Source organism: Camelina sativa, chromosome 12 (genome assembly GCF_000633955.1).
Source record: "Camelina sativa cultivar DH55 chromosome 12, Cs, whole genome shotgun sequence".
Classification (NCBI taxonomy): domain Eukaryota; kingdom Viridiplantae; phylum Streptophyta; class Magnoliopsida; order Brassicales; family Brassicaceae; genus Camelina; species Camelina sativa.
Genome location: NC_025696.1, coordinates 17,277,930 through 17,303,034, shown reverse-complemented (window position 1 = coordinate 17,303,034; position 25,105 = coordinate 17,277,930). Strand labels below are relative to the sequence as shown.

At 36.8% G+C, this 25,105-nt stretch overlaps 2 long non-coding RNA genes and 1 pseudogene across 3 annotated transcripts; 1 reads left to right on the top strand and 2 right to left on the bottom strand.

Annotated features, from left to right (window-relative positions):
* LOC104732017 lies at positions 2,029–4,001 on the bottom strand. Of its 2 annotated transcripts, XR_758710.2 has the most exons (4): positions 3,765–4,001; positions 2,814–3,025; positions 2,545–2,702; positions 2,029–2,365 (listed from the first exon to the last, which is right to left on the bottom strand). It is a non-coding gene; the product is annotated as an uncharacterized LOC104732017 (long non-coding RNA). The 2 variants fall into 2 exon arrangements; XR_758711.2 differs by lacking the exon at positions 2,814–3,025 and having other exon boundaries at positions 2,031–2,365; positions 3,765–3,992.
* Positions 7,142–8,204, top strand: LOC109128129 (annotated as a pseudogene).
* LOC104732016 lies at positions 8,769–9,868 on the bottom strand. Its single transcript, XR_002034542.1, has 2 exons — positions 9,787–9,868; positions 8,769–9,109 (listed from the first exon to the last, which is right to left on the bottom strand). It is a non-coding gene; the product is annotated as an uncharacterized LOC104732016 (long non-coding RNA).

Below are 25,105 nucleotides of genomic sequence, written 5' to 3'. Positions count from 1 at the left end.
AAAAAAAAAAAAAAAAAAAAAAAAAAAAAAAAAAAAAAAAAAAAAAAAAAAAAAAAAAAAAAAAAAAAAAAAAAACTTATATATATATATACACATAATTAAGAGATACTGTACACGCGTGCGTAGTAGTTAGGCACATAGGCTAAGCGCAACATACACGTGTGTGTGAGCTTCTTAGATATTTTTATTATCTTATTTTTTTGGTGGTAAAAGTTCCCATGAACTAATATTATTATACTTATCTCATTTAGTAAGACTTTGGTATATATATAGTCTCTTGTATAGACAGATGGACATAAAAATTTGTTTTTTTCTAATCTTAGATAACTTGTATGCATATCCATTATTAAAGGGTAATAAATTATATTTTGAAATTTAGATCAAATTGAATTTAATATGATATATTTGCATTGTCAAGCAATTTAATAATATTTTATCATGGAAAATATCATCAAAATGGGTCCAGAAATCTTTTTATACTTATTTTGCAAATAAGAAAACACGTGCATGGAGTTTTGAAATTAATATTGAAATACTAGATTATCATGTAAATTAAATTATTTTGATATGGTCTCATTTTACATTTTCTGGTTGGGTTGATAGATGCATATTGTTTCCACGGTATGTGCGTGTTTAATGTTCTTTCTCTAAGCTTTGCCAAACAAGTGGGGAATTACATACATGCATATCAGTCTAACTCCGAAGATTGAGTCAAAGAATGATAATATATGGAGACTGTAGTTTCTGTTATTTGCAATATATATATATAAGATTCTATCTAAAGTTATAGATTGAAGTCATCTCCTAGAACCTGTGTCTCTCGATCGATCTCAATAGTATATTGGGATTCACTGATCTGACTCCCTTTTCTCTATTATTTAATATTTTTGCGTTATTTGTTTTTAGGGTGTAACAAAGTCAAGGAAGAAAATATTAGTTGTATAGAACTCAAATATCTCCATGCCGTTAAGACATCACTACTATTGGTTGGTCCATCTCGCACATGTTCAACCGACAAGTGTTTTATATATATGGGTCATTGTCTAAAATGACATTATACAAATCTTAAATACAATAGAATACCATGAGAATGTAATATTTCTTTATGCTTTCTATGTATTGTATCAATATAATAAAACTAGAATGTGTTGCTCTTTTCTTCTGACACATCAATTAAAACAGTTAACCAATCAAAATATAAGAATTAATACAATTCATCATGTACTATTGACATTAATACTATTGAGATCGATCGAGAGATTGTAGAGTTAAATATGTTGATATTAGTTGATTCACTTATATCAATTCCATTTGTATTGGGACTTGTCTCAGGTGCAAAAAGATTTATGTTCGATATTACAACAGTGTTGCATTTGTTGATTGATATATGGGTTTTTGCACTATCAATCGAGGTTAGCCCATTTATCCTAAAATTATCATTTATCACATTTGCTAATATGTAATGCCTACAAAAAAGAAACAATATATGATGATTTGTAATCGATCAATACTTTTTTTTTCCAGATAGTGGATGATAGCTAATTTAGTAGATACTAGGTTGATACCCGCGCTACGCCGCGGGTTGTTTTTGGATGATTTTTTCATTTTATATTTGTTTTATCTGTGCAATCATAATTAAATTAAAATTGTTTAAATCTTTTAGATACATTAGCAAATTTATATTATTGCCTGAAGATGTTTTGATTTCTCTTTAACTGTTGTTTGTTAATGTTTGCATATCTTGAACTGTAGAATTGGAAGAATTAATGAAAATGATGAATACTTTTGAGCGTGAGATAATATCGAGTTTATGGTATGCTCTCAAGTGAAATTTAAGTTGGGACGTATTTGTTAAAGAGAATTCAATGACGTATGCAATGAATGCTTCATATAAATATACATATATCGTTTGATTAACTATATGCACTATGTTTAATTTTGTTTTTGCTTAGACACATATTTACATTTTTAAAACCATATTGAGTACACACAAATTTTTCAAACCACACTAATCGAAGTTTCTATCTTTAACTTGTTTGCTCGGCCAACATTATTTGAAAAGATACATACCAACTCACAAGTATATCGTGTATATGGTATAGAAGCAACCGGCTGCTCGGCTGCTCCACTAAACGCTCATATCACAAGCTAAATGGTTATTTGGTCTTTAGAAAAAAGTTGGCTCGTATTGGGTTTTATTGTAGTCTATTGTAGTTACATTCAGTTTGTTCCCTCACACAAATTTGTAATTTTGAACAAATTGTTCATCATCGTTGTACTCCTCTGCGACTTGTTTCAGTAGCTTCTCCTGCAACTCATAAGCATCATCCCCTCGAAGAACATCACACGTCCATGTCATCGAAACCTGTTCATTGTGGAGATGGATATAAGAACATAAGCACTCAGCCCAAAAATATTCTTCTACACTTGGTAATTGAGGAGTAAGAGAAGTTTCTTTTAAGTTTCTAGGGAGACTGTTTTGATGAGAAGTTTGAAAAACGCCTTTTTATGTAACAAAAAAATGGGAATAAAAAGGAGACTGACCATTTCCAAAGCTCCTCTAATGACTCCACTTAAGACATTGCAGTAGTAAAGACCTTGGCAAGTATTGGGAAGTCCTCCAAGATTATACTGCAGCAAGCCTCATCTGCGTCCCAGCTTGTCACTGATGCAGTGACCCCTAAGAACATCTTGAACCCCACCTGGGTAATAAGGCAAAGCATGTTACTGCTTCTCAATACCATTAAACCAAAGGAGATATCTACCAGACATTAAACACTATGCTCTAGACTAAACTCAGATTAAACACTTACGGTTTGGTTAATTAAACACTTATGGTTTGGTTTGTGACTTGTATTGCGGCTTCATAGTGAAAGCGTTAACCAAAGACTATAGAGTTACCAAAGTCATAGACACGTTTATATCTCTTGATGAACCCTAACACTTTCTCATCATAGTGAAATCATTAGTTCCACACAAGAGAGCCATAGCCAAATACCCACATCATCATGTTCTCACGGTAATGCTGTATAAGGACAAAATATAAGCATAAGTAAGAAATCATGATTTTTTGGAGGGAAAATAGCCAGAGAAATAGGACCAACATGTAAAACAAGTCAAGTGCTAAACACACATATGCAATTAACAATTGAGAAAAATGACAATGGACCAGCATTCGAAATGTTAGTTACTCTTTAATGTCAACAGATAAGCCCAGTTTTTGGTTTATCTTAAAACATAATAGATAAAGACCCAAAGCAATACCAATGAGGCTACTTGGAACCCAGTTTTCTCTTCTTGTAAACCCAGTTTTTGAATTTACCCTAATCATAAACCCTTAAAGAACCTCAATTGTAACATACCATAACAATGTTTAAACAAATCACATCATATCTAATATTCTGGATCAAGCTATTGTACTAAAAATCTAGGAAATGAGAATGAATAGATAGAGGATGATTGAAGTTTAACACAAGTATTGAGGACGACGAGAGTGACTGAGAACTATAAAAAAAAAAAAGTTAACAAATCGGAGTTTATCATCCATCTCTCAATTCTCAAGTCGGAGAAATGGTAGTAGAGATGACAATTTCGTTGCTTTGTCGAGAAAGCTAAATGGAGATTTAAAAATTAATGCTTACATAGTGGCAAGACTGCAACACATGCAAGAATTTACTAAAAGATGGATTTTTTAATCTCCACACTTAAAATAATTTCAGTTCTCCTAAAAACAAACTCCATTGATGTTATGAATTAGAAATTACCTCAGGATGATCAGAGAAAGAAGCAGAAGGTAAGAGACCAAGCTACGTAACAGATTTAACAGAGCCGAGGAATTTTTCACCAACCTTAGACAAATCCATCCCATCACTACCCTGAGATAATAAGAAAGGGAGAAAGAAGAAAACCCTAGAGCTGTCGAATTCAGCACCATAACCAAGTTCGTTTAGATAAGAGAAATGGATTACCCAAAACTGAATGGGAAGAGATTAAGCTGCATCTCTCAATTTCATCTAAACGGTGACGAAGAAGAAGAAATCAAGCATAAGACTAAAACCAGCTGATGTGTATTAATGTTATAATTTGATTGGTTATAGGTTTTTACTGAGGTGTCAACACCAGCTTCAATGTTGAGGCTGATGTGTCACACCAGGAATGCAACGCATTCTTCTTTTATTGTATTGATACTCACGGTAGATCGTTGAGAAGCTTTCAAATTTAACTGAAAAAAACTACGATTTTGTTACAATGAATTATAAAACGAGTAAATATTGTGATATATCAAATTGTCACCTCCCAAAAAGTTAAACCACGACCATTAATCGTTCCTGAACCAACGATCATTAGACCAGACACATATGAAAATTTGATCCCCATTTTAGGGGTGGGATTGGACCAGGCTCCTTTGTCGCTAGGTGCGACGATAACTCCATCCAACTTTAATAAAGAAAAGCAAATTTTACTGGTGTTTAATTTATTTATTTTCGTCAAATTATGTTTTGTAGATTAATTGTTTATGTACCTGAACTTTTATAGAAGTAGATTTATAGAAGTCGAATAAAATTATATATCGGTTTTAGGTTCATGAAAGAGCAATTTGAGTTTTTAATTTTATAATAATGTATATAGATTTTGTTTATTTTATAAGGAGAATGAATAAGTTGTTAAATGTATTATGACATATCAGATTTTCATTGGTTAAAACAAGGAGAGGTGAACATATGGGTTCACCTTAAGAGTGAGCCCAAGAATTGTTCAAATATTTATAAGTCATCTTAAATTTGAGTTTTCTCTATTTTTATTTTATTAATGTATTTTCTATTTTATCATTGTATAAACCATAGTTTTTACAGTTAATTCAATTTTTTTAAAAATTATATTTTCAATAATTCAATATATCTAAAAATAGTTATAAAACGTATCCCGCGGCGTAGCACGGGTCTAACCTAGTACAACCTAATATTTAATTTTTTTTCTCACCAACATTATGGTGGCTTTGGAACCGTGAGAGCTTTTCAAAAAGGTTTAGACAACTATACACTTTAAAGAGATTAATAAATTAAGTATTTCAACATATATAAATTCTTAATTAAAAATATTATAAATTGGAAAACGAACGCTGATTAAGAACAAAGGTAGTACAACACCGGACCACTCACAGATGATATACGATCAACGTCACTTTCAAAAGATGAAATGATTCTATCATAAGAAAGCTAATGAAATTAATGTACAATCCTTCAAAACTAGTTTCCTTTCTAAGAAAGATAACTAGACAATGTATATATATAATGCGTCTAACCATATAAACAAAAACAATTAAGCGACATATATGTCTTATTTTATAACTGACATTACATCATACAATTTTTTATTTTTTCCAAAGATAATTAGTATTGGGAGAACAGAATCTACAAGGACTATCAAAATTCCTACGTACTGAAGTTAGAAATTTTGTTAATTGTGAACAGTTGTTTCTATGTTTACAAGCAATGAACTAATTAAGATTTCTTGTGGAACCTTTTTTTAAAAGAACCTTTTTAGAGAGGAGTCTGCTGGTTTTGAAAAGCAGTGAAATTAGATTTCATGCATAACTTCGTCTGAATTACTAGCTTCTCATGAGGGAGTATTCTCATGTTCACAAAAATGTGGTGTTTTACTCTTACTATGGTCTATATATAGAGTGGTCCGCAGTTCACAAAGCTGTGTATGTAACACATTATTAAATGGTCTTGGGAACTGCATGGGACATTAAATAGTTTCAATACAGATACGATAATGTTTCTTTAGTGAAATCAAACAAAGGAATTTTCATATTTAACCGTTAACAAAGGAATCTAGACTCGTAAGTTGTCGTCGATGTTGTATTCTATGAGTATATAGATCATTAACAAAAACAACGTTGAGAGTTTTTTTTCATATTTAAAAATTGCGTCAGACCAACTCATTGTGTTACGTATATATGAGTTGAAAGATATATCATGTATATAGAGTTAGATTATTTTCACTACGATTTTAATCATGTTGAAAATTGTGGATGTTTTACATGATTTCCCGTAAGTTTTCGGGATTAGTCTAGATTTCGCTGTGGTATATCTTGACTATAAATATTTTTAAAAGCATAGGTCACATGCTAATCTTCCATTCTCAATAATTCTTGACGAAAAGAAACATTCAAATCTACTACAAACTTATTCAAATTCGTAGTTATATATATATATATATATAATATAATACTATATTTACACCATAATCCTTACGTGGTAAAGCCTAAGAGTACAGGCCTTTATTAATTCATTTAATTGTAAGATGAGATTTACATAGTACATAACTTGAAGCCGATGGTCTCTAATTTGTGTCAGTGTTGTCAAATATCAAACTTGAAAGCTGTTAATTAAAATTCAACCCATGATATGGTGTTGGACAAGAAGTAACTGAGTGACTACGACGTGCATCTTGCTGGATCACATGATGGATCGAGTAATTTTTTTCCAAACCAAGAGAGAGATATCGATATGGTAAAGATTTATTTGACGTATATATATGTCAGACGTATACAACAAGTAATAATGATCATTCACTATATGTATTATTTTTTTTTTTTTTTTTTTAAATTATAAATCTCTAGCAAGATTCAAACATGCATCAAACAAATTAAGCACTTTAAATGTTAAGCCGCCAAAATTTCTCCGTTGAATGAAAAATTCACAATGACCATCAACTACCCAAGTTTTAACCTAGCATATGATAAACCATTCAGTTCCATATTCAACAGAATTTCTTGTAATGCTACCCATCTTCTGAATGTGAAAAAAGAGGGTCGAGATCTCCGTAGATAGGGTGTTCGTCACTTTATTTACGGAGTAGTTTTTGGAAAAGGGAAATGTTTGGAAACTTAATGAGAGAATTTGGAAACTTAATGAGAATTATTGGTATGGTGGAATAACCCACTCCAGAAAAGGACTTGTATAGTAAATGTAAATAATTCACAAAGACCGCAATTAATATATATATTGGAGATGGGAAACTTGGTGAGCAAGTTATGAATGGTTTTTTTTTAGGTTGAGAAGATCACCAATTCTTCAATTAGTTTTTATTGTTTTCTCTTCTATCTTGCTTCCCATTAAGAAGAACATTATTCATGTCTTTGCTTCTCAATCAGCCCTCGAAGCTCTGCTTTCGGAAACCTTTATGGTGAGATCCTCTCCTCATCTTTCTGATGGCATCTCATCTTTGTCTTTGCCAATTCATTCTCATTCTTGTGTCTTGATCTGCGCTGATCCATGCGGAGGTAATCGCGGATTTTCCACGACTGTGAGGACTGGTGGTTTCCTTCGAACCATTTCTTCTTTCAAAGAGCGCGAAGAGGTAAGTGAGAACGATAGAAAGGTTATCCTGTGGATGAAAAAGGAAATGGGAACGATAGGATCACCCTGTGGATGGCTACCTACTTTGAAGGACGGCGTGTTGCGTCTCCGAGAAATGAATATAAACAGTGAAACAGATCCGAAACGCATTATGCTTCCTCCTCTTGTAACTCTGCCTCATTGCCAAACCCAATATGTCACCAACGTGGCCATGTCTTCTTCTTCTCCCCAAGAAGAGGACTGTGTTGTGGCTGTCAAGTTCCTGGGACCTCAGCTGAGCTTCTGCAGACCGGCTCGAAGGAACTCCGAGTGGGTCAACATCAGAATGACAGACCCATGCTTCTTCTCCTCCCCTGTCATGTATTCCAAGATAACATGTTTCGCATAGCCGGCTCTGGAGGCCACCTCGTAGGATCATGGGATCTCCACAACCCTAGCAACAACCCCAAGTTGCAGAGCTTGGGGTTTCAAAACCTTCCCAAGCTGTCCGAGACAAAACGAGACCTTTTGGATTCGTGCTACACAACCGAACACCTAGTGGAGTCAGTTACTACCACTGAAACTTTCATCGTTAAGTCGTACAAGAAGACCGCAGAGATCATCAAAGGTGTTCCGAGAAAGAAAACAGAAGCAATAATGGTGTTCAAGATAGACGAACAAGGAAACGCTGTTTACACTCCAGGCCTCATAGATCAAAGCATTTACCTCACCAACACTGAAGCTTTCTGTGTCCCTTTGAGCACCTCTCTCTGCTTTGGTCGACCTAACTTCGTCAGAATCTTTGATGTCGACGAACAAAGAATTTTCAAGCTGGCTAAACAAAAGTGGGATTGTTAGAGATATCAGTCTGGTATTGGGTTTGAGTCTATTAAACCTTTCAAACACCAAAATCTATTTTTATAAATCCACTGCATAAATTTCCCAACTACTACGAGGCATTTGATCGAAAGGTGTTCTGTGTGTTGTGCCTTTAGAAATGTACACTTTCCTTTGGGATCATAACTCCTTGGTTCTAGCTACAAGATCTAAATCTGTTTCGAGAGGAAAACACTAAATCTGGCTGTGGTGTTAGATCATTACACANGAACGAAGAATTTTCAAGCTGGCTAAACAAAAGTGGGATTGTTAGAGATATCAGTCTGAGTCTGGTATTGGGTTTGAGTCCATAGAATCTATCCTTTTCTATTAAACCTTTCAAACACCAAAATCTATTTTTATAAATCCACTGCATATGCTCGTGGAGAAGCTTTAGTGTAATAAATTCCCAACTACTACGAGGCATTTGATTCGAAAGGTGTTCTGTGTGTTGTGCCTTTAGAAATGTACACTTTCCTTTGGGATCATAACTCCTTGGTTCGAGCTACAACATCTAAATCTGTTTCGAGAGGAAAACACTAAATCTGGCTGATCAAAACTGGAGGTGTTAGATCATTGCACATTAAAAAATAGTTTGGAATTGAGGTAGAGAGTCTTCTAGAGTCTCTCTTAAACCTTTCAAACATCAAATTCTCTGTGAGACTGATACATAATCTTGCAGAAGCTTTGCTATAATCTCTAAACGAAAAGTGATGCACCTCGTTTTGGTGTTTGTAGATTTACTTATGTCTCCCGGTTTGTTCCTGCCAATGAGCCTGGAGGGATCTTCCCATCGGTCATCTTCTCTGTCACTTTGATCTTTTATGATTGATTGCTTCCTTCCTTTCAGGGACTTGTGTCAGAAAAACCGCTCCATTACCAGGTTCCTTAATCGAGGGAATTGAAAGAAAGGTTCAGTAGAAAGAATAAGTCTTAACAGATTTATGAAGAGACATTTCAGAATAATCATGTTCCCTTAAGTCTCAAACAAGACAATGTAGTATTTATCACATCTACCAATTGTCTTTCAGACATCAGAATCATATTAGACACTTCAGATTCCGAACAAAAAAAGCTCACTAGCAACAGAAACATCATCTTAGCTAAGTAACATCCTTGCGAGGCCAAAGCATACAATCGGAGTCCATATTCTGTAATAAGAAGAGTGCATACCAAAGCAAAGAGAGACCGCATGATTAATTCAAAGGCTTGCTGCAGAGCTAAAAGTTATTGGGACACTTTGACTGGTATATAGACTCGAATCCCTTAGATAAGCGTGGTAGAAACGAGACAATGTAGTATTTTCCCCTTTTATCAACTGTTTTAAGTTTTATATTAGATACTTCAGACTCAGAACAAAGCTCACTAGCAACAAAGACATCATCTCAAGGACAGAGACAGAGAGAGCTAAGCTAATAAATAAGGAGACTATATTTGTATACCACATTAGATTCAATCCAATCAAGCATCTCTAAAAATAAATAAGGCACCAGAAGATTCCAAACGATATTAAGCCTCAACAAAGAAAAACAAACTAAACTACTAAAAAGACTACAGAACTAACCGTATATATTGTTGCTTCCTCACGGATCAAACCTCCATCCATGAGATGCAATCACAAGCTCACATCAGACCTAGTTGATGCCTCCCTTAGTTGTTTCTGAAACATATGTAAAGAGAGTCCTAAAAAAGAATATACTTATATCTTAAACATTTCAAAATCAAATATACTATCATGCATATATAACCTCTGTGAGACTGAGAAATAATCTTGCAGAAACGAACTTTGCTATATAATCTCTCATCAGTCTCCAAACTAATTTATGTTTAAACAATATAAAACCTATATCTTCTTTGAAACAAGAGAAATGCAAAGATCATACTTCAAACTGATATACGGAAGAAGTTGTACATTTGTATTCATAATAAACAATTCAACATATCGTTTTAAGTAAAATGTGTCTGTGTATAAAACATGAACCTCATTTACACGTTTTTATTGCCCTCACAGGCATCACAAGACCTTCACAGGGTTGTTTTGATTAACTCACCTGCGGCTCAGTGTTTGGTTCACCAGTTCCATGGCACTCTACACAGAAACCAAAATCAACGTCAAGTTATTGTTTCGTATAATCAAATACTGTACTATAACCCTGTGCGTCAAGTGTTACTAAGAAAACTGACTGGTATATACCATAGAGATAAACTGTGGAAGAAAGACGTAAACAGACAAGTTGTCCAAATCGCAGTGGTTTCTTACCTCTTGCTTCAGTGTTATTTGGTTCAACCTTTGAAGCGATGCCTTTTACAGCAAAACACGAACCGTTTCAAACTAAAAAACCCGCATATTTAGAACAGAAAGAATAAATCGACGTGAGCTAAATGCAAAAAAAACATTTGTTCCACAAGAAAAGATGGAAAACTCCAATGTCCTCTTTACCCGAACAGAATCCTAATTTTAACAGAGCTTCCAAAAGGGAAGCATCATCAAAACAGAAACAATCTTCACACAGCCGCAACAAAATTCAATCTCTCAATCTTTTATATGCTTATTGACTAAACTAATTCAAACCCTAAACCACATTTCCCACTTGAAAAGCTGGAAAACTCCATATCCCTCTAAGAATCCTAATTTTAGCAGAGCTAATAATCCTAATATCAATCAGAGATAGAGCAAACAAAATCCGCAAAAAGAAACCATCAGAAAAAAAAGAAACATTGTCCAAATCATAACTAAACAAATTCAAACCAATGAGCCCTAATCTCTCAATCTAAGCTAATTCGAGTGATGATAGAACTAGATTTACTCGCCTTTGTCCTAAAACTGAATTGTTGTGCTAGCAGCAGCTTGAACATCGTCGCCTTCGCTTCCAACCTACTTCGTCACCGGCTCCGAAACCCTACCCTTCCTCCTCCGCTCCTCTCAAAATCCCTTGAACAAATTGAATCTCACATGTTGGATATGGGTTTCACCCGGCATTGAACCGGAATCAGATGATGGAAGGAAAATACTTGAAACTGACATTCTGTCAAGAACAGAGTGAAAAGGACCAGCCTGCAGAGGTTTAGTGAGGATATCGGCAAGTTGGTTCCCAGTCGAAACGTGTTGCACTTGTTGAACACCAGCAAGCACCCGATCTCTCGTACGATGCAAGTCAATCTCCATATGCTTAATGCGTTCATGGAAGACCGGATTGTTCGCAATGTGAGTGGCGGACTTATTATCACAATAGAGCCTAGCTGGTCCATGTATCGGAACATGAAAAGCCCGCAATAGCTGTGTTAACCAGACTAACTCATCAGAAGCTATAGCCACTGCCCTGTATTCTGACTCTGTACTGCTACTACTAACAATCTTCTGCTTCTTAGACTTCCAAGTAATAAGTGAAGAGCCTAAGAAAATGCACATGCCTGTGACAGAGCGTCGAGTATCGTGACAAGTACCCCAGTCTGCATCAGAGAATGCAGTCAAACCAAGATCATCGTGAGCAGAGTAAAACAAACCTTGTCCTGGATTCCCTTTGAGATATTTGAGAACGTGTTGAGCAGCATGTAAATGTGCATCCGTAGGACATGAGAGATACTGGCTTAGTTTGTTAACTGCAAAAGTGATATCAGGTCGAGTGATGGTTAAGTACAGGAGACTTCCAATCAATGCTCTGTAAGAATTAATCTCAGCTGCAGGAAGAAGAACACCAGTGTCTTTGAATAACACCTTAGTAGGATCCATGGGAACATTCTTAGGCTTGCAACCTAAATAACCAGTGTTACTGAGGAGATTCAAGCAATACTTTCGCTGGCTGACAGATATTCCAGCAGAATTTCAAGCTATCTCGAGCCCTAAAAAGAATCTTGCCGGTCCTAAATCCTTGATTTTAAAAGCCTGCGCGAGTATCGCCTTAACAGAGAGGACCTCTACATCACTATTACTTGCAATCATGATGTCATCTACATAGACTAAAAGTGCTATGAAAGAAGAATCAATCATTTTGACAAATAAAGTATTCTCAGAAGGAGTCTGAGTAAATCCATTGTTCAAGAGAACAGAAGAGAAACACTTATACCATTGTCGAGAAGCTTGTTTCAATCCATAGATGGATTTCTTCAGTCGACAAACAAGGTTAGGTGGTAAAACACCCGAAGCCGGAGTACACCTGCTGTTTATCAACCGGATTTAACTATTGATGATTGGCTACTACCACTCACTCCACCAGTGTCGTCCTTGCCTCTACCTTGTTCTCGTGACGCTCCGGTGGTTTCGGTCCCACCCGAGGTCGTTCCTGCTCCGGTCTCTGCTGACCATTCTCCATCTTCTTCTCCGGCTGCAGTGATGGATACTAACTCCTCTCCTAGTACTCCTCATCCTTTGAATACACCGTCTTTGGTGACTGAGACGTCCGACACACCATCATCTCCAACTACACCGTCTCCTAGTACATCTCCTCGTACCGAGAATTTGTCTTCATCACAACCCGACGTCTCTTCTCCTGGTCTACAGAGTTGCTAGGAAGTGGTCATCGTGTGAAACAACCTTCTATGTTACTCAAGAACTTTGTTGTCAAGACCTCGCACCTCCTTGCTTCTCCCCCTCTCACTCCTCTGTCTCCTACTCTTGGTCCTCCTACTTTGGTCTCAGATACCACTCCTTACCCTATTGTCGATTATCTTCCTCGAACTGATTTTTTCTCCAGGTCACAGGGATTTTATAGCTGCTGTTACCTCGGCGGTTGAGCGTACTTGTTTTAAAGAAGCTGTTGAGGATAATGTTTGGAATGATTCTATGACTGATGTGTATTCTGCACTTGGATTACAACATACTTGGGATGAGACTACACTCCTTCCAGGTAAAAAGATGATTGGTAGCAAATGGGTCTACAAAATAAAGCATCATTCAAATGGGAAGATTGCTCGCTACAAATCACGTTTAGTCGCTCTTGGGAATCATCAGCGTACCCGGATTTGAACTGGGGAAAAAGGATTTGCAGTCCCCCGCCTTACCACTCGGCCCGTATCAATAATTCTGATTTTACGTATGGACAATTCCTCACTATCTTGTTCTCCTACTACTCAGCCTAGAGCCTTGAGCATTGTACAAGGACGTGCTGTAGGAGTAACCCATTACCTTCTGGGTCTCGACTACACTGATACATTTGCTCTAGTTGCAAAACCCACTCTGTACTGATGCTTCTCGAGATTGCTGCAGCTAAGAAATGGGAAGTACAACAAATGGATGTTCACAACGCTTTTTTTACATGGTGACTTACATGAAGAAGTTTATATGAATTTTCCCGCTGGGTTTGAAAGTTCTGATCCTTCCAAGGTTTGCCGTTTGCGTAAATCCATCTATGGGCTTAAACAGGCACCCCGCTGTTGGTTTGCTATGCTGAGTGATGCTTTGAAGAAGTATGGTTTCAAACAGAGCAAAGCTGATACTCACTATTCTGCATATTTTGATTTATGTAGATGATTTCATTGTTGCTAGTAATGATCTCTCTACGATGCAACGTTTTAAGAACTATCTAGGTCAATGCTTTCACATGAAAGACTTAGGGAAGCTCAAGTACTTTCTTGGCATTGAGGTTGCCCGCAATAACGAAGGTATTTTTTATTTCTCAACGCAAATATGCTTTGGACATCATTGCGGAAACTGGTCTTCTTGGGTCTAAGCCGATTTCTACTCCTATTGAACTCAATCACAAACTTCTTCGTGATAACCCGAAAACTAGTCCTTTCATTGATAACCCGAAAACTTATTGCCGCTTGGTTGGTCATCTGATTTATCTAACTTTTACTCGACCATAACTGTGTTATACGGTCCACATCTTGTCTCAGTGCATGAAGTCTCCTCGTCAGGCTCATTGGGAAGCTGCGTTGCGTACTGTCCATTATCTCAAGGGTTCTCCTGGTCAGGGCATTCTACTTCACGCCGACTCTGATCTCCGTCTAACTGCTTACTGTGACGTGGATTGGAATGGTTGTACATAATCACGATGATCTCTTAGTGCTTACATTGTTTTACAACAATATGTATGTTATACATTGTTTCCCTAAGTAATCTATATACATTGTATCCTTACATAGTGTACATAATCACGATGATCTCTTAGTACGTGGATTGGAATGGTTGTACATACATATTGTTGTAATCTATATAATGTATAGGATCAGATCATATCCCTACAACTTAGGATCTCTCTTGTATAAATACTTTTGTACATCTATCAATAACACACACATTCTTACGTTCATAACAAACTACGAACACATGTGTACTAATATTTTCTTTTGCCCTTTTGGGTAGACTTACATTTTCTTTTCTAAATATTGTAAATTATCAAACTCTCCATAGATTTTAATTGTCCAATTTCTTTACTATATATGCCTTAACGGAATGAGTATGTTACATTTTGGTGAGATTACTATATGTATATACATGCACAGCAGCACAGGAATAGAGAATTATCGTAGCAAGGGCTTTTGACAATCTCACAGCAAACAATAAAAAAGAAAAGAAAAAAACTTGTTTAACCAAAGAATCGTTCACAATGTCTGTAGCACGCTTTGCTATACTTTGCATAATTTTCGTTTCCCTCTTTGGTGTGCATGAATGTTAGTATCTTTATAAGTTTTGCTTTTGCTCATAATTACTACGTACCATCTTTATATTATAATCATGTCTAATCACTGTTTGTTTTTTAGGTAGAAACGTGGAGGCTATCGAAGATAACAAGATAAGCCTACGTAACATAACGTGTTACCGAGGAATATGCACCGATATACACTACTGCTTTTGCTGCATTGCAAGTCCCAGCAACTGTTACGGTGACAAAGACGGATGTGTGAGTGAATGCACCAAGCTTTACGGCCCGCCAATAAACATGACCGGAAACACAAACGGAGCAAGTAAAGAATTAGGGCTACCAGTTTTGTCTAGTTTTCTTATGGCAATTTCTTATTTTGCTTTATAAGATAGTTATTTAGATCTTAAATGTTACCAAATTTTTGTTTTTGTTTTTTATCGCACCACTTAATCCCTCCATAGATTTTACGAGATTTTAAGAGCGTTTTGCTATCTTTATGATAACCAGTGCAGCTTTAGTTACTTTCTTTTTTTTTGCTTTTCCAATGATAATTATGTTATGAAAACTGATTATATGACACGAACACTTAAATAAAAGTGAGATATACGTTCTAGTTCTTTTATTTTGTCGTTTTAAATACAATTCGGCTCTAAGAACTAAGAATTGAGAAAATAGTCGTGGATGTGTAACTTCTCCCGTCAGGCCTTTCCTCTAACTTCCTCTGCTAAAGACTTCTTAAAACTGTGAACAACTCATCATCCACGGCAGCATTCGCGCTAGGAACCTATTTCGAGCATATAAAAAACGAGTTTTAGAGCTTCTTTCTATATTTCATCCGATTACACCCAATTATGGTAACTAAAGTTTTTTGTCTGTTTATCATGCTTTGCTATCCTTTGCATCATATTTCTAAATATGCATGTTTGGGCATCACCTGTCCAATCATAGAGACATAGACTTCCATTTGTTTCTCTATATATTGGAAGGTACCAAACTCTCCGTAGATTTAAGTTTTCCATTTTCTTTCCGATACCTAATTATTACAATTAGTGGAATTAATGTATATTTTACATTTCAATGAGAACTCACGTTTTTATATTGCCTTAAAGAACTTAGAAACAAAAGAGCTTAAAATTTTTAGGCGGCTCCCAGTTTAATTTATGCCGGTTTACGTGAAACCTCATTTTCCTCTTAAGAGCCTATTAGTCCAGGTTAAAACCAAACCTTCTCTTCCACTTGGAAGACTTAAGTGAAAGCCAAAATCCTCTCTTTCCTCCCAAACCGATGTATATAATACTTGACAACTCGAAAGGATTATATAATGTGCTAAAGTTACAAAATTTGTTGGTCAAAAAGTTATGATCTAGACGATTTATAAATTGTTTTAATCTTTTATTCATGTAATATTTGCTAATCAACTATTAGTTTCTTATTTTGATTTTCAGAACTATATATATTTGTACTACTTGTTAAATCATGTCCATGTTTATTATGACTAGTAAACAGACGGGAAGGTTCTGTAAGGAGAGATCCAACCAAGTCTTTAGTAAATGTTTGGGATATATATGGAAAGTGGTTAGAACCACGGGTAAACAAGACTTGCCCAAACTAATGGAGATACAAAGAGACCAAAAAGGACGTCAAGAATTATAAAGTTAATGAATTAGACCGGCTATCTTATTTTCGAAAAGTCAAGAATCAGACTATCAGGCAGTTAAGGCTATTGAGATAATTATTGGAGGTATAGTTGAAGGAAACAATCAAATAATTATCTAGTGGTTATCTATTTTAAGCAAGGTATGTAATTTTGATCAACGGACATATTATGTTGCCGAGGAAAATTGAAGAAATGTCGAAGATCAATTAGCTTTATTGAAGATATCAGTTTTGGGATGAGACAATAAATCAATGATCAAAGGGGGTCAGATGCAAAATAAACAATGTTCAATGGTATTGGCGTTCGAGATCGTGCCAGATTAAATGAAGAATGGTTGTAAGAAGAAATTAGAAGTATGTATGCACATATTTCACATTTCTTCTCACCAACATTATGGTGGCTTTGGAACCGTGAGAGTTTTTAAAAAAGGTTTAGACAACTATACACTTTAAAGAGATTAATAAATTAAGTATTTCAACATATATAAATTGTTGTTAAAAAAAACATATATAAATTCTTAATTAACGATATTATAAATTGGAAAAAGAATGCTGATTAAGAACAAAGGTAGTACAAGTTAACACCGGACCACTCACAGATGATATACGATCAATGTCAGTATGTCACTTTCAAAACATGAAATGATTCTATCCTAAGAAAGCTAATGAAATGTACAATCCTTCAAAACTAGTTTCCTTTCTAGGAAAGATAACTAGACAATGTATATATATAATGCGTCTAACCATATAAACAATTAAGACATTTATATCTTATTTTATAACTGACATTATATCATACAATTTTTTTTTATAAAGATAATTAGTATTTGGGAGAACATAAATTAACTACAAGGACTAACAAAATTCCTTCTGAAGTTAGAAATTTTGTTAATTGTGAACAGTTGTTTCTATGTTTACAAGCAATGAACTAATTAAGATTTTTTTTGTGGAACCTTTTTTAAAAAGAACCTTTTTAGAGAGGAGAGTCTGCTGGTTTTGAAAAGCAGTGAAATTAGATTTCATGTTCAAGTTCAAGTTCCTCACACCAAAATCCATTAGAAATTTTTCTTTAAACTGTTTAGTTCGTTGGAGGACGAGTCGGGTAGAATTGTTGGCCGAGAGTCGTAGCCGGGAATCCGGTAAGTTAGTTCCGACCTTATTCTTATTATCTTATATTATTTCTAGAGTATTTTTCAAAGTTGTGTAGTCGGCCTGAAGAGTTAGAGAAAGCTTGGCCGGATTGTGTTCAATAGGGATGGTTTAAGTAGTTGTTATCCCGGAAGTAAGGCGAAGGTAAGTTCTCGGACATGTGAAAGTAGCACACGTTTAGGTTCAAATTATTTAGGCTGTTATATATTATAGTAAAATTATGCTTGAGGTTTATATATTTATACTTGGTCAAATGTGATGAATTCATGAATATTGCTTGCTTGACTTTTGATTATATAACTACCATGTGATGTTCAAAATATATAGACCCAGTATGATTCCCATTTTCCGGTAAATATAAACCGTTATCCTACCCGTTTATTAATAACTTAGCGGCTATGTTGTCCGATTGTTGATTGTTTGTCTATTGGTTATTATTTGTTAGATGACTGGTGTTAGCCAAATCAGGTTATCTTTTTTTTTTTTTAAAAATCTAATGTTAAATTATATTCAAAGAAAAATAGATGTTTTATAACTAGTGCACAGCGGTTGTTTGAACAAACGAACAGAATTTAAATTACATTAAGAGGAAAAAAAATCTCATTGTCTTGTTTGAAACCAAGCCTGAAGATCATAGTCGAACCGCCTATCCCCTTGTCGTTGAATAGCCAAATCAGGTTATCCTATCCATCTATTGTGTGTTACGTGAAACAGATCTTCTTTGGCCGGACGCTACATGATGTAAGTATTAAAGGATGCATATTGTTAGGATAAAGGATAGTTTCCTATTGTTTAATATACTCTACTTGGGGATCACGTCTATTGTACCTATATATCTTATGTTTATCAATAATATACACATACTTTTCTGGGATTCACATGGTATCAGAGCCATAAACTAAGAAACCCTAAATTCCTAAAATCTTCTGCCGCTTGTTTTTTTTTCTCAAGAACACAAATTTTTTTTTTTTGTTCGATTCTACTACTAAACCATGTCTGGTGATACTGCTTCTGCTCTTTCTACTACTACTACTACTACTACTAAAGAGTCTATCACATGGTCTCCATACTACCTAGCTTCTAATGATCAGCCACATCAGGCCCGGTCCACCCCTAAAGCAGCTAAAGCATCTGCTTTAGGCCACCCAATAAATACAAAATATTTGGACTATTTGACAAAATATTTCTTAGCTCAGTTGGTTATCTGGTACTTAGATTAAGCATCAAGTGGTGGGTTCGAATCCCCTCATTGGCAGTTTTTGTATTTTTTCTATTGTATGTATCATATACGGATGGTTAATGTATATTTATAAAATACCATATTAAAAAATGCTTTAGGCCTCCTTAACCCTAGGACTGGCCCTGAGCCACATCATGTTCTTACTCCGTTTCTTCTCAACGGAGAGAATTATGAGAAGTGGGCCAAGATTGCGCGTAACAATCTTGCTGCAAAGCACAAACTTGGTTTAGTTGATGGCGCGCTTCTCAAACCCTCTCATGATTCCCCGGACTATCAACGGTGGATACAAGTCAACTCGATGCTTTGTGGCTGGCTCTATGTGAGTTTAGATCCTCAAGTCCAGAATGTGATCTCTTTTGTTGACAACGCAAAGGTTCTTGGGATACCTTGCGTGTTCAATATTCTATTGGTAACACTTCACGTGTTCATCAAATTAAGTCTTCCATCGCTCGTTGTGCTCAAGATGGACAAACCGTTGCTGACTATTTCGGGAAGCTCAAAGTGGTGTGGGATGATCTCGACGATTTTGAGCCCTTTCTTGACTGTTGTTGTAGCTCTCCGACATGTCCTCAACGTCTCAAGCAACAAGTTTGTCGCGATCTTGAGCATATCCATCAATTTCTCATGGGTCTTGATGCTTCTTGGTTTGGTACTACGCGTACCAACATACTTAGTCATCTTAACCGTGATACCGACGTGACGCTGGATCATGTTTATTCCGAAGTTATTGCTGAAGAACGACATCTCATTGTTGCACGATCTAAGGAAGAACACATTGATGCTATTGGTTTTGCTGTAAAATCTGGTGTGAATGCTATTGCATCTGTTACTCGCCTAAATCAAGGACCATGTACTCATTGTGGCCACACTAATCACTCGGTTGAGACATGCTTTAAAATTCATGGATTACCTGATTGGTGGATTGAGAAGCATGGTGACTCTCGTGGTGGTTTTCGTAACGAGTCTACTCGTTGTCGGGGTCGTGGTTCGTACAGAGGACGTGGTCGTGGTCGTTCGTCTTCTTCTTCTTACTGCGCGAACAATGCTCAAGCTCACGTATCTCCTGCTGATGACCTCTTGGATATTCCTGGTGTGAGTAAAGAGACATTGTCTGCAATTGTGAACTTGTTGAAATCCGATAAATCAACTAGTAATGACAAACTTTCTGGTAAGTCTACTTATGTTGAATTTTTGCTTGACTCTGGAGCATCTCATCACATGAACGGTGATGATGAGCTACTTGTGGAGATTCATGATATTCCTCGTAGCGTTATTGTTCTTCCTAATGGGAAACACACATTCGCTACTAAAGAAGGGGCAATGCTCCTTGGTGATCACGTTCAACTTAACCGTGTCCTCTATGTTCCCAATCTTTCTTGCACTCTCATCTCTTTGGCGCGATTTTTACGTGAACTATCTTGTTATGTTGTGTTCACTGATAAATCTCTAACTTACATGTTTTTAGCATCCTTTTTTGTCCATATTTTGCATTGTTCATACCTCTAACTTAGCATTTTTAGGTCATTAACTGTAGGACTTCACTTTTAGACTATTTAGGGTATTGCATTTTTGCATTTGCATGTTTTGGATGAAAACATGTGCTAAAGAGCCTAAAATGGGGAAAAACAAAGATAAACCCGAGCATGTACCCGAAGGAGCCATCGAGCTGGAAGAACAAGTCCGAACCCCAACACGATCGAGGAAGATCCAAGAGCCGGAAGAACGACCTAAAGATCTACCCGAGGAGTAACCTGACTTCACCCTCGTGTACCCCATTGAGTAGACCATCGGGCAGGTCTGGGAAGCTAGGTCAAAGGGGTTTCCATATATAAACCCTTCCTCTCCTAGCTCGCAAACGAGCACGCCGCAGACCCTCAAACCAGAGAGCTTTTGTGAGAGAACTGAGCGACTCAAACACTTTTCCCTTTAGTTTTACATTTTATTTCATAACTTTTTATCATTTCTTAGATTTCTATCTTGTATTCTTTTTACTCTACTCTACCGTTTATTATAATACAATTTTCATTCTCATTTGTTGTTATGTTTCTTGTTATTTTGTCCGAGTAGTGTAGTAAAGTTTCTAGGGATGGGATAGATGATTTTGTGTTCTTGATCGGTTAGGATGCCTTAGTTTGATTGTATGTATTTGATAGATTTCCTTCTAGGTTGTTGTTCTTAATGCTGTCAACAGACCGAGATGTTGAGATTAGATCTAAGGTGTTTTACCACCGAGAGGTGTAGATGAGATGCTTGAATCAACCAATGCTAGAGGTTTACTCACTTAGCCTAAGAGATTAGATGAGTAAGGGGTTTACTGACAATAACGAATCGGATCTTAATGCATGCTTGGTCATGTTTCTCCAACGAGAGTTGGGTAGGGGAGTGATCAAGGTTGATTGTTTCTAGTGCGAGAGTGTGTTAACAAGATTTTAGAAATTCATTGTCTAGGAAATATTTGCTTGAGGCATGTAAGGCATCTGTACTGGTCAAGAATACTTAGGATTCGATTACCCCATCCTTATAAGCTTTCGTATTTTAATTGTTTACATCTTCTTTCATTACTCGAACCCTTACCCGATCAGGTACACGATAACCTGCATCGAGTAACACCTCGAGTTGTTCATATCCCATTTGCTTACTCGATCACCCCACCCAATCCTTTACTCGAATGCTTGCATCGAGTGCTTAGGTCGTGTGGTTTCTTGTTTATATTCTTTCCTTTTATTTATTTTAGAATTGTTAAATCAAAACCCTTAATTGCTTGGCTTGACTTGCACTGTTCTGATCATATCCTTCCTGCTAGTAATAAACAACCGATTGGATTGATAACCCTTTGTACTACAACTGCATAGGGGATTGATACCTTGGATGAAAACCTGTCTATCATTCACTGATGCATTTTGTGCTATACAGGACCACACTTCAAAGATGCTGATTGGCGCCGGTGAAGATAGTGATAGAGTTTATCATTTTTGTGGGGCAGTTTCCGCAAAGACTCATCATGTCAAGACATCTACAGTCTCTCTGGCATGAGCGTTTGGGGCATCCGTCTTCGGAGATCCTTTCTAGTTTTTTCTCTAGTTATCCCGATCTTGCACCTCCTAGTAGTGATAGTAGTGGTTTTTGCGAAGTTTGTATTCAAGCTAAACAAACAAGATCAGTTTTTCCTGATAGTACTAATAAAGAAGAAGATATTTTTTCTTTGATACATTGTGATGTGTGGGGTCCTTAAAATCTTGCTTCTACTTGTGGAGCTTGCTATTTTCTAACTATTGTGGATGATCATTCTCTGGCTGTATGGACTTATCTTCTTCTAGCCAAAAGTGAAGTTGCAACTCACCTTAAGCAATTTGTAGCTATGGCTTCGCAACAGTTTGGTAAAAAGATAAAAGTGATTCGTAGTGACAATGGGAGTGATTTTATGACTCTACGCTCTTTCTTCAAGGATCATGGCATTCAACATCAAACCTCTTACGTATACACTCCTCAACAAAACGGTAGGGTTGAACGCAAACATCGCCATATTCTCAACATGGCGCGTTTTCTTCTCTTTCAGTCTGACTTGCCCACTAAGTTTTGGGATGAAAGTATCCTCGCCGCTGCGTATCTAATAAATCGTACACCTACTCCATTACTTAATGGTAAGACACCGTATGAGATTCTTCACTCTACTCCTCCCATATATGCTCATCTTCGTGTGTTTGGCTGCTTGTGCTTTGCCAAACGCCATTCGTCCCGTCATGAAAATTTTGAAGAATGAGGATGCAAGTGTATCTTTATGGTTTATCCTCACACTCAAAAAGATTGGCGAGTCTAAGATATGGAAACTCAAGATTTTTTTTGTTTCCCGGGATGTTATCTTTAATGAGGGAGTTTTTCCGTTTGCAAAGGAGCCAATATCTTCTTCGACACCTCCTACTCCGCTTATGCTAGATCTGGTTCTTGATGATGACGAGTTTCTTGATGAGGTCACACCACCCGACGTCATAGACAGGAGGAGCATCGTATTGCCCTCTCCGGATTCGTCTCCCGCTTCGCTTTCTCCTCCGTCTCCTGTTGATGAATCCACAGTTCATCTTGATCTTCCTGTTGATGTTTCTGATGAGGGCTCTGGTGATGCTTCTGCGGGTTTTGATCTTGGTATTGAACCGTTTGGTCGCGGTCATAGACAAAAACCAGAGGTCTACTCGTCTAAAACCATATGTTACTTACTCTGCACGTCACGATGAAACTCCCGTCTCACTCAAGCCTGCTTCATCTCCAGCATCTTCAGGTACTTGTTTCTACCCTATAGCACACTATGTATCTTGTGACAGTTTCAGTTCTTCCCATCAGCGGTTTCTTGCGGCTGTGACTATGGTCGATGAACCTGTAACTTATAAGCAGGCTGTTCAGATTCTTGAATGGCGAGAAGCTATGCGCATGGAGATTGATGCTTTAGAACTTAATGAGACATGGACACTTACGCGTTTACCACCAGGTGTAAAGGCTCTCGGTTCTAAATGGGTGTATCGTCTTAAATTTAACTCTAATGGTACACTTGAAAGGTATAAGGCTCGATTGGTTGCTCTTGGTAATCATCAGAAAGAGGGTGTTGATTTTACAGATACATTTGCTCATGTCGCTAAGCTACCTACAGTTCGCACATTGCTTGGAATTGCTGCGGTTAAGAATTGGGAGCTTCACCAAATGGATGTGCATAATGCCTTATTACATGGAGACCTCGACAAAGACATTTATATGAAACCACCTCCGGGATTTCTTCCCGATGATCCTTCTCTTGTGTGTAAGCTTAAGAAGTCTGTTTATGGTCTCCGGCAGGCTCCACGCTGTTGGTTTTCCAAGCTATCTACCGCACTTCTTGACTATGGGTTTGTTCGTTCACATAAAGACAACTCCCTTTTCTCTTACACTCGCGGGTCTGTTGTTCTTCATGTCCTTGTCTATGTGGACGACTTAATTGTCTCTAGTAATGACTCTATGCTCCTCTCGTCCTTTAAAGATTATTTGAGTTGCTGCTTCAAGATGAAAAACCTTGGTGCTTTGAAGTATTTTCTTGGCATCGAAGTTGCTCGTGAACCCGACGGAATTTTTCTCTCTCAGCGAAAATACTGTCTTGATATTATTGATGAATGTGGTCTCACGGGTTCTCAGCCTGCTGATACTCCATTAGAGAAGAATCATAAATTGCTGTCATCTACGAGTAAACCGTTCTCTGCTCCTGATCAATATCGTCGACTTGTTGGGCGTCTTGTGTATCTAACACATACTCGTCCTGAGCTGAGTTATGCGGTGAATATTCTGGCCCAGTTCATGCAAACTCCGCTTATGGATCATTGGGACTCTGCTCTGCATTTGGTTCGTTACTTAAAATCCTCGCTGGGCCAAGGAATTGTTCTCTCTTCTACTTCTCCGCTTCAGATTAATGCCTGCTGTGATTCGGACTATAATAAGTGTCCAACTACCCTTTGTTCTCTCACTGGTTATATGGTTATGCTTGGTGACTCTCCTCTCATTTGGAAGACTAAGAAACAATCACGTGTGTCTCTCTCCTCGGCTGAAGCTGAATATCGGGCTATGGCCATGACGTGTACAAAAATTTTGTGGCTTAAAGAAATCCTTGCATTTCTTGGTATCCAGCATTCTCATCCTATGCGTCTATTTAGTGATAGTGAAGCTGCTCTTCATATTGCGGCTAATTCGGTGTTTCATGAGCGTACGAAAGATATCGAAAGTGACTGTCATTTCATTCGGGGTGAAATTGCCTCTCAGACTATTGCTACTGCTTATGTTAATACTCATGAACAACCGGCTGATATCTTTACCAAGGCGCTGGGTCGTGATCAGTTTCAATATTTACGGTCCATGTTGGGCGTTTTTAATCTACACGCTCCACCTTGAGGGGGAGTGTTAGGATAAAGGATAGTTTCTATTGTTTAGTTAGTATATATTATGTCAATATACTCTACTTGGGGATCACGTCTATTGTACCTATATATATCTTATGTTTATCAATAATACACACATACTTTTCTGGGATTCACACATATCTCTTTTAGATTTATGCTAGTATTGTATATCATTCGCTCGATGCCCAGAGATAAGTCGAGTCTTGCTTATGATAAAGGTTTGAATTGGGCATCAAACTCATCAAACAACAAGAGATAAGAAGTTCTCGATGCTCGGTTTGATGGCGTTTCACAGACGTTGCAAAGAGTTCTTGTGTTCAAAGAATTACTAAAGAATCGTCTCTTGGT